This window comes from Ailuropoda melanoleuca, unplaced genomic scaffold, assembly GCF_002007445.2.
Source record: "Ailuropoda melanoleuca isolate Jingjing unplaced genomic scaffold, ASM200744v2 unplaced-scaffold1714, whole genome shotgun sequence".
Taxonomy (NCBI): domain Eukaryota; kingdom Metazoa; phylum Chordata; class Mammalia; order Carnivora; family Ursidae; genus Ailuropoda; species Ailuropoda melanoleuca.
Genome location: NW_023186215.1, coordinates 2,375 through 7,644, shown reverse-complemented (window position 1 = coordinate 7,644; position 5,270 = coordinate 2,375). Strand labels below are relative to the sequence as shown.

Here is a 5,270-nt window from a genome sequence, read left to right as displayed (position 1 = left end):
GTGATTTGCCATAGAAATACAATGCAAGGCACATGTGTAATTTAAAATTTTTACATTCCAAAAAGGTAAAAAGGAATAGGTAGAACGGATTTTAATATATTTTATTTAACCCAGTAAATTCCAAATTAGTATCATTTAAACATGTAATTAGTATAAAAATAGTAATGAGGTATTTTATTTATTCATTTTTTTTATTGAATTGTTAAAGTGTGGTGTGTATTTTACACTTAACACTTCATCTCAGTTCAGACTAACTATATTTCAGAGTGCTCAGCAGCTCCAGTGGCTAGTGGCTACCATATTACACAGCAAAGATCTATGTATGTCAGAATTTTGTTGTATATATTACATATACAACGTATAAATGAACACGTGTTTTTAAAAAATGTTTATAGTAGAATCTAGCTTTTAGTTCTGCCTGTCTCATATTTCGGAGTTCTACTGCAGAATATGCTTTTTTAAAATTTGACTTAAGTTAGACATTCTCTGAGGATAGATGCCTGATATCCTGTTATTTACTTTGTTCTTGAAAGATTACAACAACCCAAAAATTGTCCTAGGAATGATCTTCCGTTTTGAAAGGCATGATGTTATACGTCAGACATAAACGTTCTGCTGGTAGGAAGTAGTAGTTCTTAAGAGTGTCTGAACATTATTCATGTTTAGAGAAGAAACGATAGTATACAAACTGAGATGACCAAGTAGAAAAGGATCACATTTATTTGAGAAGAAAAGTGTAGCTAAGCATCTACTTTGACAAAACAAACCGTCTACATGTATTAGTCTTCTTTAAGTCTGTTTTTATGTCAGTATTTAAAAAATTAATGTGTAATCTCTGGCCTTGGAAACTTAACCAGAATTTGGAGAGTTTGAGCTCCTTGACATATATTTAAAATGCTGTGACCTTGGATAGGCTACCAAGGGTCCCTAACCTCAGGTCCCTAATCTAGGTAACCTTAGCCTCATGTGAAGACTTGAGGAAGCTAATGCTGGCAGAAACACTCAGTATTGGGCCTGTCACATAGTATATGCTCAGATGCTATTAGCTGTTGTTATTTTATATCATTTTAATATACAACATAAAGTAATATGAGGAATGGAAAGAATTTGAATTTTTGTCAATTGTTCCTATAGTAAAGACTTAAGTTTTTGAAGTAATAGGGAATACTGTTTCAATAGAGTGTACTTAAGAACTTGCTTCTTTAAATTCTTACATTTTAGTATTTTTAAAAAATTCAGCTTCTTCAATGTAAAGAGCAAACTGTTTTCCAAATAAAATGCCAAATTATAATAGAAAAATGAATTCCACTGTTTGAGATAATTTTCATAATTTATTTTATTCTCTCAACATTTTCGAAGAAGCTTTTTAAATGAAATAATTCATTTTAAATATTCAGGAGCTATGACTTCAGGATTTTGGAAGATTTTAATTAGACTTAATTAAATTATTAACTCATCTTTTTCTTATGTAGTTATGGTGTTATTTTGTTACAGTTAAAGTACCAGAGGATCTTGGAACGGTTAGAAAAAGAGAACAAGGAATTAAGAAAATTAGTGTTGCAGAAAGATGACAAAGGAATCCATCACAGAAAACTCAAGGTATTTTCAGTTTACTATTTTTTTATTTTTTATTTTTTTATTTTTTACTATTTTACTAGTTCCAGAACTTTGCCATTTCACATTGTGCATTCATCAATACCAGTTTTTAAAGCTGTAATGTGTACTGTCCTTTTCTTTCTAACCTGATATCCTTGGGAGATAGGGAAGTCTTTTCCTATATTAAGACACTTCATAAATTATAGTCTCCAGACATTTGTTTCATACAAGACCCATAAAATCTTCATCCTTTTAACAGTCATTTCTTGTGAATCAGTATATTTTTCTGAAAAACCCCATTTGTCTTTAGGCTTATTTAATTTCTACAGCTATAAAATCAGAATTGTGAGTTGAGGGACATTTAGATATACCTTAGCATCATAACTTGTATTTTCAGTAAATGATTAGTCTACTTTCTTCAGTTTTATAAGACTTAACATATTCTTCTGGAAGGTTTCTTTGGCATTCTAAAGCATATTTGTAAAAAGCATATGCTGATATTTTTATCATCAGCATATTGGTAATTACCATTCTCAGTAAGTTAAATCTCATTATTGCCCTCTAAACCAAGCTGTATGTGCTGAATTAAGTTGAAGTAATATTTTTAACTTCTATCTCATATAAGTAAACAGAATTTATATATAGCAAACCTACAATAAATCATGGTGTATGTATTCTGAAGCCAAGGTCCAAAGATAAGTAGTTCTAGTTTAACCAACGTGTATTAGTAGTTCTGATTCTAAGTCATGACTGCATACAACAGATAATATCATGGCTTTATTCATAAGTTACCCATGGCAGTTGAGAAAAGTCATGTCCAAGTGTTAATGAGAGTTCACTTCAGAAATGGTATTTTCTCTCATAAAATGACATGTTAATGAAAATTTCAAGAATTTCTTGTTTATATTTTGGTGGAAGGGATAGCAGTTGCTTTTCATTTAATTACTTCTAGGTGTTACGAGATGAAAGAAAACGTAGGCCCTCGTTTTGTTCCTACCTTGCATTGAAACTTGTCTTTAATTATTAAATGCTTGGCATACTAGTCCTTTTTGTCCTCACTTGTTATTTATTTGTTCATTCGTTCTTTAGATACTTTCTTGAAGTTTATTATTTACCAGGTACCATGTTCTGCCCTGGTTCTAGAGAGAAAAACAATGCAGGGTGTCTGCCCAACTGTCACAGTACACTTACTCATTCTTACTGATTTAACAGTCTTCTTGGTGATTTCTTTTCTACTTTTATCCTTTCTTCAGTTTCTCTGTCTGTCTCCCTCCTCTGATACACGTACCAAACTTGATAGGGGATGATTTCCTTGTAGTTGGTCACCTGACTTCTTGTTTGGCCTTTATGGTGTTAATGGTCTTCCTTTGTTGAGCATTTAATATTAGCTCTTCAATATTAAACAGTAACTTCCCGCTTTTAACATTTAGTTGGCAGGTTAAGAAATCCTCAGTTAATGTCCTGTATTAAATCAGCGTATTTCTAAATAAAACAAATTGAATGAGAAAAAATTGAATTCTATACTGTTTTACTATGAAAGTGTATTTATGTAAAACATTTTGGATTTATCAGCTTTTTTTTCTCTTGACACATCTGATTTTCTTTAATTTGTTCATTGTTTAATATTAATTTTTAATATTTTACAGAAATCTTTGATTGACATGTATTCTGAAGTTCTTGATGTTCTGTCTGATTATGATGCCAGTTATAATACACAAGATCATCTGCCAAGGGTACGTGAAAAATTAATACCTAGGGAACTTGATCTTTAGCAAAAGAACACTTTAGGTTTTAAAAAAGTTACACACACACATATATATACACATACACACGTATACACACACACACAGTATAGCCACATACATACGGACACACCACACAGACATAAACAGAGACATGTTTTTTTACCTATATGATATTATTTATGCACTCTAGATGATGTCTTAAGCATTGAATGAATGTTGTTTGACTATTTTGGTCCATTGGCTTATATATACTTATATGTAATGAAGCAAGGTTATAAGGTATTTGGCAGTATGTATTTGTAACATCCATGAAACTAAAATACTGGAACAGTGGATTAAATAAGTCAGTGAGTGAAATTTAACACCATGGAATTGAAAATATCTTTATAAAGAGTAAACTAGCTGAGGAAAAGATTTGTAGAACGTGAATGATCTGGTTTTAGACATAGTGGTTTAAATAGCACAATTTTTATTAAAAATTTGGTTATAAATAATGGATCCAATTAATATTTTGCTGTTTATATTTTCAATATGCATAGAGGTAATGACCATCTTTGTTTTTATGGATGGGATTTTTAAAATCATTTAACTCTAAGTATTTTAAAAGACTCAAAAATCTCCATGGTATTTCAAGTCTATTTAAATATAAGTTTGTATTTAAAAATCGGAATTGATGTTATTTGTTCTATGGTAAGGTTGTTGTGGTTGGAGACCAGAGTGCTGGAAAAACTAGTGTGTTGGAAATGATTGCTCAAGCGCGGATATTCCCTCGAGGATCTGGGGAGATGATGACACGCTCGCCGGTGAAGGTAGGACAGTAGGCCAACTGGATGAAGCTCCTCAGGAAGGTAGCTGCTTCAGTGAAGGGTGTTCATTATATTGAAATGAAGAATTGTAACTAACAAGAATTGATATGTAGCACTGGGAATTAGTCCTGTTGTGGAAATCAGTGGAGGCACAGCCTGGAGACCACGGTGACAGGAGCGGAGTGGGTGATGGAAGAGAGGTGAGAGAGGAGGACAGAGGCATGGTGGGGCCGGGCTGCACTGAGCCACTGTTAGGACTCTGGATTTTATTTGAAGTGAGGTCAGTGAAAAGCTGAGTCAGAAAATGAGAATATTAGAAGTGGAGTCAGTAAATGTAGATAATTTTCCAGTTTTACTATAAGAGGCATAGAGCAATGGGGCAGTAATAGTTGAAGTATGTCGGGTCAAGGGAAAGAAAGATATTTACATACTGATTGTAATGATCTAGTTTGAGAGGTAAAAATGATGATATAAGAGAGGGGGAACAATTGATTGCAATAGCAGAGTCTTTGATGTAAAAGGCTGGGACTCAGCATGCAATATACAGAAGTTCTAATAGTTCATCTGTAGTCACAAGAAGAAAGTCTATGGCTTCAGTCTTCATTCAACAAATATTTTTTGAGTGCTTAATACGTTCCGGCACTATTGTAGGCAGTGTGTTGGTTAAGCAAAACAAAGATTCTTGCCATAATGGAGAATACGTTCTAGTAGGGGAAGCAGGCAATAAATAATAAGCAAAATAAATGACTGAATTACATAATATGTTAGAAGGTGGTAAGTGTTGTGCCACAAAAAAAAAAAAAAACAAAAAAACCCAAAAACGTGGAGCCAGGTAAGGGTAGGGTGCTGGAGAGACTGCATTGAGAAGGTAACATTTGAACCGAGGCATGTGGATATCTAGTTTAAGAGTGTTCCATGCAGAGAAAAAGTTAGTGCAAAGTCCCTGAGATGGCTAGGTGACTGTTTTGTTCAAGGGCAGTGTGGCTAGAGCAGAGTGAAGAGTAGCAGATGACAAGATCAGAGGAATAATGGGAGGCAGGAGAAAGCAGATCATTAGGGCCTTGTTGGTCATTGCACAGACTTCAGTTTTTATTTTGAATAGAATAAGGAGCCAGTTCAGGGT

The 5,270-nt window shown here is 33.3% G+C and overlaps 1 long non-coding RNA gene across 1 annotated transcript; it reads left to right on the top strand.

The window, feature by feature from the left end:
• The first annotated feature begins 1,491 nt into the window (after positions 1-1,491).
• Positions 1,492-4,908, top strand: LOC117797881. The gene is made up of 3 exons (XR_004622723.1): positions 1,492-1,599; positions 3,243-3,329; positions 4,037-4,908. It is a non-coding gene; the product is annotated as an uncharacterized LOC117797881 (long non-coding RNA).
• The last annotated feature ends 362 nt before the right edge of the window (positions 4,909-5,270 follow it).